We start from the raw sequence: 10,123 nt of genomic DNA on the forward strand, positions 1-10,123 counted from the left end.
GGACCAGCCTAACCATCTTATTAACTGTAAATTGCATTATCTGAAATGCAATCAATATTCTTCTGGTATACAATGCTCCTAACATATAATTCTAAACCACATTAGTACAGGGAGAAGCCTGCAGAAGATTTAACAGGCTTTGTCTTGCCTAGCTATTGTTCAGATTTCTTCATCCAGACCCTGCAGTCTGAACTGAGCATTAATTATCACCGAGAGCAGGGAAAATGTCATTTAAAAAAAAAACAAAACAAAACAACTGACAGTCGTAGGTCAAGAAATGGCACTTCCAGGTTTGGATACCCAAATCAAACATTCCTTCCAAGAACATGCTTTGAGCGTATTTTATATATTCCAAGTTCTGAGCTGGGGGCTGTGGGTGAACCGAAGGTAGTAAGGGTGTGGTCTCTGCCTTTGCAGAGGTCTCTTAGGACATGGTTTCTCCCTTTAAGAAAGAATATACTGGGGGCACCTGGGGCATCCAACTCTTGATTTCAGCTCAGGTCATGATCTCACGGTTTGGGGGATTAGGGCCCCACGCTGGGCTCTTTGCTGATGGCACAGAGCCTGCTTGAGATTCTCTCTCTCTCTCTCTCTCTCTCTCTGTTTCTTTTTCTCTCTCTCAAAATAAATAAACTTTAAAAAGAAAAAGAACATACTGTGAAACATTTTATTCTTTAGTGATTTAAGCTCACATACTGGATATCAAGTAAGCATTTTTGCTGATTAAGTACCTATTAATATCACTTTCTCCGTGGATGTAGACATCTCTTACCTCACACTGACTATAATTTTTTAAAGTTTTCTTAAATTGAATTCCTGCTAAATGAATCCTACCCTTATAAAATCAGACAGGCTTTCCCGAAACAAAACAAAACAAAACAAAGAGAGCACTGTCTTGGAATGCAAGAGAAGTATAATTTAAAAAGCAGACGTCTAAAAAATCGCACGTACTGAAAATGCATGCATTGAGCAAACACTCAATAAATTTTCATTGTTGAATTAACATATGAATAATATTAATATTGGCCATATTTTTCAAATTCCTCTTTGTCCATAAAGGGCTTACCCACTTCCTAAGTCTGACTTGGAAAATGCCAACACAACCATCCCTGTGAGAGGAAATCTATCCAGAAACCCTGCCAGGAATTGGGTGTCTGTTTCACATCCAGTCCCACTGTAGTTCCTGGGGCTTTAGGATTTGGTGAAGTTCTACCTCACACGCAAACCTCCCTACTTATTTGGCTGTGCCTCCAAAGGAATTTTTTTATAGGCCTTGCTTTAATTTACTTCTACAGTTTACTTTGGTCTCACCAATGTATTCGGTAAAGAGGTTAAGTGGATAGTTGATTCCTTTCCTAAGACTACGGACTCTAATATCCAAGCCTCGGGATGAATGGTCTGATCTCTAAAAACACCGCTCTCTCCTTTCTGACCTGGTGAATCTGACCCAACGAACACCTCCACCGTTCTCACTGGAGAGGCAGCTCCAAGGTGACCCAAGTTTTCACGGAGGGTTGTCACTATCCCGTGATCAGAGATGCCTTCAATGCACAGTCTAATAGTAAATACACCCTTACGTGTACAGACATGTTTACAACTACCACAAGGGCTGGATTTAAGATGATACACCTTTTGGGGCGCCTGGGTGGCTCAGTTGGTTAAGCTACTGATTTTGGCTCAGGTCACGATCTCATAGTTCATGAGTTCGAGCCCCATGTCGGGCTCTGTGCTGCCAGCTCAGAACCTGAAGCCTGCTTTGGATTCTGTGTCTCCCTCTCCTCTGCCCCTTCCCCTGCTTGCACTCTGTCTCTCTCTCTCTCTGTCTCTTTTTAAATTTTTTAAATGTTTTATTTATTTGAGAGAGAGAGAGAGAGAGAGAGAGAATGGGGGAAGGGCAGAGAGAAAGGGAGACACAGAATCCGAAGCAGGCTCCAGCCTCCGAGCTGTCAGCACAGAGCCTGATGCAGGGCTTGAACTCACAGACTGTGAGATCATGACCTGAGCCTAAGTCAGATGCTGAACCGACTGAGCCACCCAGGCGCCCCTCTCTCTCTCTTTCAAAAATAAATAAACATTAAAATATAACAATAAATTTAAAAATAAAATAAAATTTTAAAAAGGATGACACATCTTTTACACAAATTTTGAAATTAATTACTAACTCTGTAATACATAAACGAATCTTTCTTAATTTTTCCCGTGGTAGCTTTTATGCTCTCTCCACTCTTATCCCAAAGCTTTATTTAAAAGGTCACCTGGGGGTGCCTGGGTGGCTCAGTCCGTTAAGCGCCCGACTTCAGCTCAGGTCATGATCTCACAGTTTGTGGGTTTGAGCCCCATGTCGGGCTCTGTGCTGACAGCTCGGAGCCTGGAGCCCGCTTCGGATTCTTTGTCTCCCTCCCTCTCTGCCCCTCCCCCACTCACACTCTGTCTCTCTCTTTCTCTTAAAAATAAATAAACATTAAAAAAAGAATAATAATCCTGACTTCCACTAGTCGCTAAAAGAAGAAAATCACTTAAACTCCTCCGTATAATTTGCCATAATATTCAAATCTACAGGCTCTAGATCAGACTTCCCTTAGCAGGAGATGTTCTGTAGAAATCCTGAGACTGTCTACTGACATCATCGTCACATCAAAACTCCGACCTCACATACACACACACACACACACACACACACACACACGCACAAACACGCCCACGCCCACACACACACACACTCGCTCAGCTGATGAGATGTCAAGCCTACAGAATTTCAAATGACATCAGCCACGGCTACTACAATGTTCTCGGCTGGCGAAATCTCACGATGAAGAGTCAGAAGTGTTTTAACAGTAGCCAGGAGTTCGTACCACAATTTCCTGCCAGGATGTCACCCCCAGGTAAATTCTCCTCTGTCCAGGATTAGTTCCCCCAGCAATCCTCCCTCCAGAACTTTCCTGGTGCACCCGATACTGTCAGTTACCAAGGTCTACAGGTAATGATTTTTTAAAGGGAGGAGCGATGGGAAGTGAGTCATTATAAGGTTGGTTTGGTGGGAAGGAGAGAACGGAGCCCTAGTTCTAACTTTGTTATATTATTATGGGGTGGAAAAAGATATATTGAAGTCCTAGCCCCCAGCACCCCAGAATGGGAACTTATTTGGAAATAGGATTTTTGCAGATATAATTAGTGAAGATGGGGTCATACTGGAGTAGAGTGGGCCCTTAATCCAATATGGCTGCTGTCCTTACAAGAAGCAGGAAGACCACCATGGGACACACAAGGGAATGTCACGTGACTGCAGACGCAGAGACTGAAGGAGGCAGGGGTTGGAGAGATGTATCTACAAGCCAAGGACACCAAGGGTTTCCAGCCACACCAGAAGCGGGAAGAGGCAAGGAAGGATTCTACCCAGAGTCTCAAAGAGAGGTTGACCCCGGTGACACCTTGATTTTGGACTTCCAGCCTCCAGAACTGACAATCTAGTTCTGTTGTTCTCAGTGCCCCAACTGGTGGCACTTTGTTAAAACAGCCATAGGAGACTGACCCAGGCACATGTAGACATTGGACGAGACCCCTCATCTTCCCGAGAGGTTTTGTCACTGTATAAAACAGGCTAGGGGGGCGCCTCGGTGGCTCAGTCGGTTAAGCTCCAACTTCGGCTTAAGTCACGATCTCTTGGTTCATGAGTTCGAGCCCCACATCAGGCTCTGTGCTGACAGCTCAGAGCCTGGAGCCTGCTTCGGATTCTGTCTTCCTCTCTCTCTGCCCCTCCCCGCTCACACACTCTCTCTCTCTCAAAAATAAATAACGATTAAAACAATTTTTAAATAATAAAAAAATAAAACAGGCTGTGAGGCAGGTGCCACAGGACTGTGGGGAGCCTTTTGTGTAAAATAACTAGAAAACTCTGGTTATAATTCGTTTCCATTCAATTCTTTTCTAAAACCAGCTCAGAAAGGGTGGGGCAACGATTAGCCGGCATTTGGTGGTTCACACCCAGGACAAGTTCGGTCACAGTCTGAGAGCAGAACGCATCGAGAGTGCCAATTCCTTGCGTGGATGTGGAACAGATCCCGGCCCATGAGGGGGTCCAGCCACCTGGCCCACGGCGTGTCCTGGGCACTGCCGAAGGGCAGGTTACGTCTTCAGGTAGAAGTTCTGAAAGCAGCACTGATTTTACTCCTCACACCGGCAAACCAAATGAGCACAAGTTTTACTGAAGACCACAAAAAAGGCAAGTCTATCTACAGTGTTCTGAGGATGAGTTGACCTTTACCGCTTTCTAGAAGGTCTAGGTGTCGATTTGCACCAGCTTGAGGTTTTTGCCTCCATTTTTCTTTGATTGTTTTAAATTTCACAAGTAATTTGTAAATTACACTCTCCATTTAAAAGATTCAAATGAGGGGCGCCCGGTGGCTCGGTCGGTTGAGCATCTGACTTGGGCTCAGGTCATGATCTCTCAGTTCATGAGTTTGAGCCCCGCGCATATATCAGCACGGAGCCCGCTTTGGATCGTCTGTCTCCCTCTCTCTCAAAAATAAACAAACACTTAAAAAATGAAATAAAAAAATAAAAGACTTAAATGAGGCGCGCCTGGCTGGCTCAGTCAGTGGAGCACGTGACTCTCGGTCTCGGGGTCAACGGGTCAAGAGTTCGAGCCCGCCCGTTGGGGGCAGAGCCTCCTTAAAAAAAATTAAAACTGAAAGATCCAAAAGATCCCCTCAACTCACCCCATTCTAAACGTCACTCTCTAAACCTAAGCCTCCATAAGCCTGTAGGGTTGTCCTTTCCCCCTTAGACATGGCCTGTATATTCAATCTGAATTTCGTCACAGTATAACCTCTTCACGTTGTGCTCCGAGAATTTTGAGCTTTTATGATTTAGGTTGGGTATTCGATAGAAACTGTAAGTACCCTTTAAAATTTTTTTCATGTTTATTTATTTTTGAGAGAGAGGGGGAGCACAGGGAGGGGAGGGGCAGAGAGAGGGGGACACAGAATCACAAGCAGGCTCCAGGCTCCCAGCTGTCAACACAGAGCCCCATGCAGGGCTCGAACTCACAAACCACGAGATCATGACCTGAGCTGAAGTGGGAAGACTGAGCCACCCAGATGCCCTATAAGTACCTTTTTAAAGCAATTTGCATTTAACGTTAGGGCCCTGTTGTTACAGAACTATGTACAATATAATCATACAGGTCTTAACGACAAACGAAGACCGATGTCGTACAGAAAAAGACGAGCTACACCTCGGAAGCTAACAGCAGTTAAAGTCCATGTTGGCCATGAAAGGAAAGTTCAGAATGCCCGTGAATGCGATTTATCATTTCTGTCATGTCTACGAGTTCAGTGATTAGGGTTAGAAGGTTCCAAACTGAGTATGGGCTTGACAAAGATTCTATAAGCAACAAATGGAACCTGCCATCAAAATTGTCCCCTTGTTTGCCTTAGGTCACGGGGCCTCTCTTGCAAGCCCAGAGTCCTTTTCTTTTTTTAAGTGGGCTCCATGCCCAACGTGGGGCTTGAACTCACAACCCTGAGGTTGAGAGGTGGCTGTGCTACCAGCTGAGCCAGCCAGGCACCCCTTACTCAAGTCTTGTTTGTATCCTTTTTCCTTCACTCTCTGTGCAGCCAATCCACCCACGCCCTTCCTGAACGTATGTTGGCTTTGACCTTCCCAGAGCCACAGTAGGGCCTTCATGGCCTCTCCCCTAAATGGTGCCTGCCATCTCCTGACCAGACACCCTGGCCCCCCGGTGCCCTTGAAAACTTCCAGGCCCAAAGCTTCTTTGTCCTGCTATAGGAGATGAAGTGGGCCCAGTATTTTCTGGGGTAAAGATTTGAAGTTCTAATTAGTTCTCATAGGAAAAATGTGGCCACGCCTTCAGGTTCTCTGTTGGCCACCTCCTCACAGGCTGGCTGACTCCCCACGTGTGAATTCTTGGGTACCGCACGTAATGAGAATAAGTCCAGTTTTATGGGAAACGAGATCCATAATTTCCACTGTATTCTCAAGGACTTTCTTGACGCCACAAAAAAAGGCATAAGAACCTTTAAATATTAGAATCTCTTCTGAATTTCAACATTGGCCAGAGAGCAGATTTAAATTGGCTACTCATTCATTCACCCTTTAAAATAAAGGTAGGGATGGGGTGCCTGGGTGGCTCAGTCGGTTGAGCATCCGACTTTGGCTCAGGTCATGATCTCACAGTTCATGGGTTCGAGCCAAACGTCAGGCTCTGTACTGATGGCTCAGAGCTTGGAGACTGCTTCGGATTCTGTGTCTCCCTCTCTCTCTGCCCCTCCCCTGCTTGTGCTCTGTCTCTCTCTCTCTCTCAAAAATAAATAAACATTAAAAAAAATTTTTTAAATAAAGGTGAGGGGGGGTTTGCCTGGCTGGCTCAGTCGGTAGAGCATGCAACTCTTGACCTCAGGGTTCTAAGTTTGAGCCCCATGCTGGATATACAGATTACTTAAAAATTAAATCTTTTTTTTTTTTAAGTTTTTTTTTTTTTTTAACGTTTTTATTTATTTTTGAGACAGAGAGAGACAGAGCATGAACAGGGGAGGGTCAGTGAGAGGGAGACACAGAATCTGAAACAGGCTCCAGGCTCTGAGCTGTCAGCACAGAGCCCGACGCGGGGCTCGAACTCATGGACTGCGAGATTGTGACCTGAGCCAAAGTCAGCCGCTTAACCTTCTGAGCCACCCAGGCGCCCCAAAAATTAAATCTTTTTTAAAAAAATTTTTAAATAAAGGTGACAGGGCCATATATTGCCCTACAGCAGGATCAATCCTTCATCGAGGTAAGTCACAAAATGAGAATACAACGGTACAGCCATGGCTTCTTGGGAAATGCTGAGCTTGACCCATGGTTCCTAGCTCTGACCTTGGCTTTGTATTATCAGGTTGTTTTCAATTTGCTTAATTTTCCCCACAACACTCACTACCATCTAACATGCTATGTCTTCTAGTTATTTATTTTTCTTTTTTGTCTGTCCCCCTCCATTAGGCTGTAAGTTTCATGAAGGTGGTAGGAACTCAATCCATTTCAGTTGAATGAATGAATGAATGAATGAATGTCGTATTCTCCCACCATCCAGTGGAACTCTCCACATTACCTTTACTCCATCTCAGTCTCTCTGTCCACATCTAAATTCATCCGGACTCTGATCTCCCATTTCCAATTGCCTCCAATCTTCTCCTCCTCCTTTTAGTCACCGCTGCCACCACCATTTTGCCCAGTGACCCATGAATTAGCTTCCTAAATAGTCTCCCTGGCTTAGCTCTTCCCTTGGTACACCCTAAATTGCCATGTCATATTCGTTCCTAAAAATATCACTTGGATAATGTCCCTCCCCACTTCCACTAGCACCCCCCACAAAAAAGGGAAGCAATCACAATGGCTCTAAAAAACAAGATTATAACTTCCTCTTTGTACTTCTCTGTTTTTTCTAATTTTTCCACATTAAAGGTATCCTCCTTTTACTATAAAAGGTTATGGAAGAGAAGACCCCCAAAAGGGTCCCTTGTGCTTCCACAAAGACTCTCCACCATGTGGCCACCACTGTTCCCATGCCCTCAATTGCCCTGCCTGCCTCGTCCGAACGGTCTCCACCCTTCTACACACAGAGGAGGCTGAACTCTGCCCTGAACTTCAGTGACAGAGTCTCCCTCAGATCTCATGAGAGGAAACCAGATGGGTCGGGGCGATTCCAAGGCACGAGGGGCTACAGACGTCATCAGACGGAAGCCATAGGTAGAAGTCGCACATCTGACCGAAGAAGAAGCCCCAAAAGCAAACACTGGAGGCCTTGGTTACATCGCTCGCTCCAGCACTCTGAAATTCCTTCTTCTCGCTCCATTATGTTTCACTTGAACTTGCAACGTTGCACTGATTTTTCTCCCCGCTTACTTTTTTCATGTGAGCGTGGTCACTGTGCTTTACCACTCAACAAACCGTAAGAAATCTACAATGCAAACCCTCCTCTGCGGATAAAGGAAATTGATTTTTTAAATCCATTTGGATTCACCAGAAACAACCGCCTTTTAACACCCATCTGAACTCCTACCTAATTATTTTTAGGGCTTTGGGCTAGAAAGCAAATTGCATTATGTTCTTCTAAAAGTATATACTTACAGAACCATCTGCAGTCCCTTCAAAGTAAGTCACTTCTGGAATACATATTGTTATAAACTCTATTAGATCATAGAATTACGGGGCTGGAAGTGATCTAGAGAACTGACAAATCCCCACAGTCTTCAAAACCACATATTAACTAGGCCAGAAACTAAAAGGCTTGTTCGGAAATTTCCTGCTGCTTCCACAGCCCCAAACCGTAAAAATATTTTTCGTGTAGAATGAGACCGAATCCATAAGCATTTTATTTTATTTTTTTCATGTTTTTTTAAATTTATATTAGAGAGACCGAGCGAGCGAGTGAGGGACGGGCAGAGAGAGACAGAGACACAGAATCCGAAGCAGGCTCCAGGCTCTGAACTGTCAGCACAGAGCCCCGCATGGGGCTCGAACTCACGAACCGTGATATCGTGACGTGAGCCGAAGTTGGAGGCTCAACCGACTGAGCCACCCGGGCGCCCCCATAAACATTTAAAATTAAAAAAAAAAAAAAGGAATTAAAAAAGACTTTTCCAGTGGTAGGAGCCATGATTGCTCCCCTTGCGAAGGACGAACGTCCACAGGAATCACGTGCACATCGGAGGCCAGCCCCACCCTTTCCAGTCCTACATTGTCACTAGGTTATCAGACTCAGTAGCCACCAGGAGCCAAATGTCACCAACAGAGTTGACCCCCACCCGCGTTCCCATGACAGAAGCTGGCAGAAAGGACAGGCTCCGCGACATTTATATCCAAACACTGGCCGGACTCATTCTAACCTGGACAAGTGCTCAGAAGCATGTTTTTATACAGTAAAAGCAAGTCAGGCCCTACCCTAAAATGAAACGTGTATTAGAAGTCCCAGTCTCCCTCCTGTTGCCCTCCCCCACCCCATGCTGGCTTTTCCGCCTCTCTCCTCGGACGTCCAGACCTCCCAGAACCTCCACCTTCAGCGGGAACAGCCAGACGCACTCAGCGTTCATTCGTCCAGCGCGGGTTCTTGGAGCAGCGCGTCCCGTACTCTACATGGATATTCTCCTCTGTTCTTCACAGCAGGACTCTGATGAGCATCCTCTGATCCTCGTTCAGCGGGTAAAGGATCTGAGGCACAGAGAAGCTTGGTAACTTGCCCAAGGTCACACAGCTAGTAAGCAGTAGACGGAGCAAGAGACTTGGACCCAGAGGTCCAACGTCAGCGGCCGCGCTCTTAGGCTACCTTGTTCAACCTCCTCAAGGGCCTGGGGCCTCCCAGCGCTGATGGGAACGGTGCTCAGTGTTAGGAGGGGGTAGAAGGTGGTGCGATGTATATGAGAGAGCCTGACCCGCTCCGGGGACAGGAATAGCTTCTCTAAGAATGAGACATCGCAACTGGGGCCAGCAGATTGGAGAGTCAACCATGCAAAGAGGTAGGCAGGCATGCTTCAGTCCAGGAAGTCAATCACTCACTCATTCATTCATTCATTCATTCAGACACTGAACTGCTACCAGCTGCCTCTCTCGGAGGCATCGGCATCTACAGTCCATTCCCGAGGCAGGAAGCAGAGGCTGATGTTCAAGCACTTGTTAACCCTAGAAATACTGACCCCGTGTGGTTCCATCGTTAACCCAGGGAATCAAGAGCCGCTGGAGGTTGCTGGGCAGGTGGATGAGGACACTTCCCTCTCTTCCTGAGATTGTACGGCGGCCGCCTGGCGGGCAAGGCCATCCCTAGATGAAGGCCCTCCTCCGGTTCGTGTGCTGGTTACTAAGCCTCTCTGCAAGGAAAGAACCCAAGTGCCCCAGACTCTTGCTGCACTCCGTGTACAGGGATGGCCGAGGTGACATCTAAGCCACTCTCTGCCACTGAGTTTGGGGAGGGATCTACTGAACCCCTCCAGCCTCCCTGGGGCCACCTGCTGTTTGATTTACAGACCTGATAATCAGACGGTGACACAGGCCTGCTCCCTATAAGAATTCAGTTGTGCACCTTGTAAGTCCCTTACACTTGAATTTCAAAGTGTAACACATCAGGCGGTGCGGT

Source organism: Panthera tigris, chromosome A2 (genome assembly GCF_018350195.1).
Source record: "Panthera tigris isolate Pti1 chromosome A2, P.tigris_Pti1_mat1.1, whole genome shotgun sequence".
Lineage (NCBI taxonomy): Eukaryota > Metazoa > Chordata > Mammalia > Carnivora > Felidae > Panthera > Panthera tigris.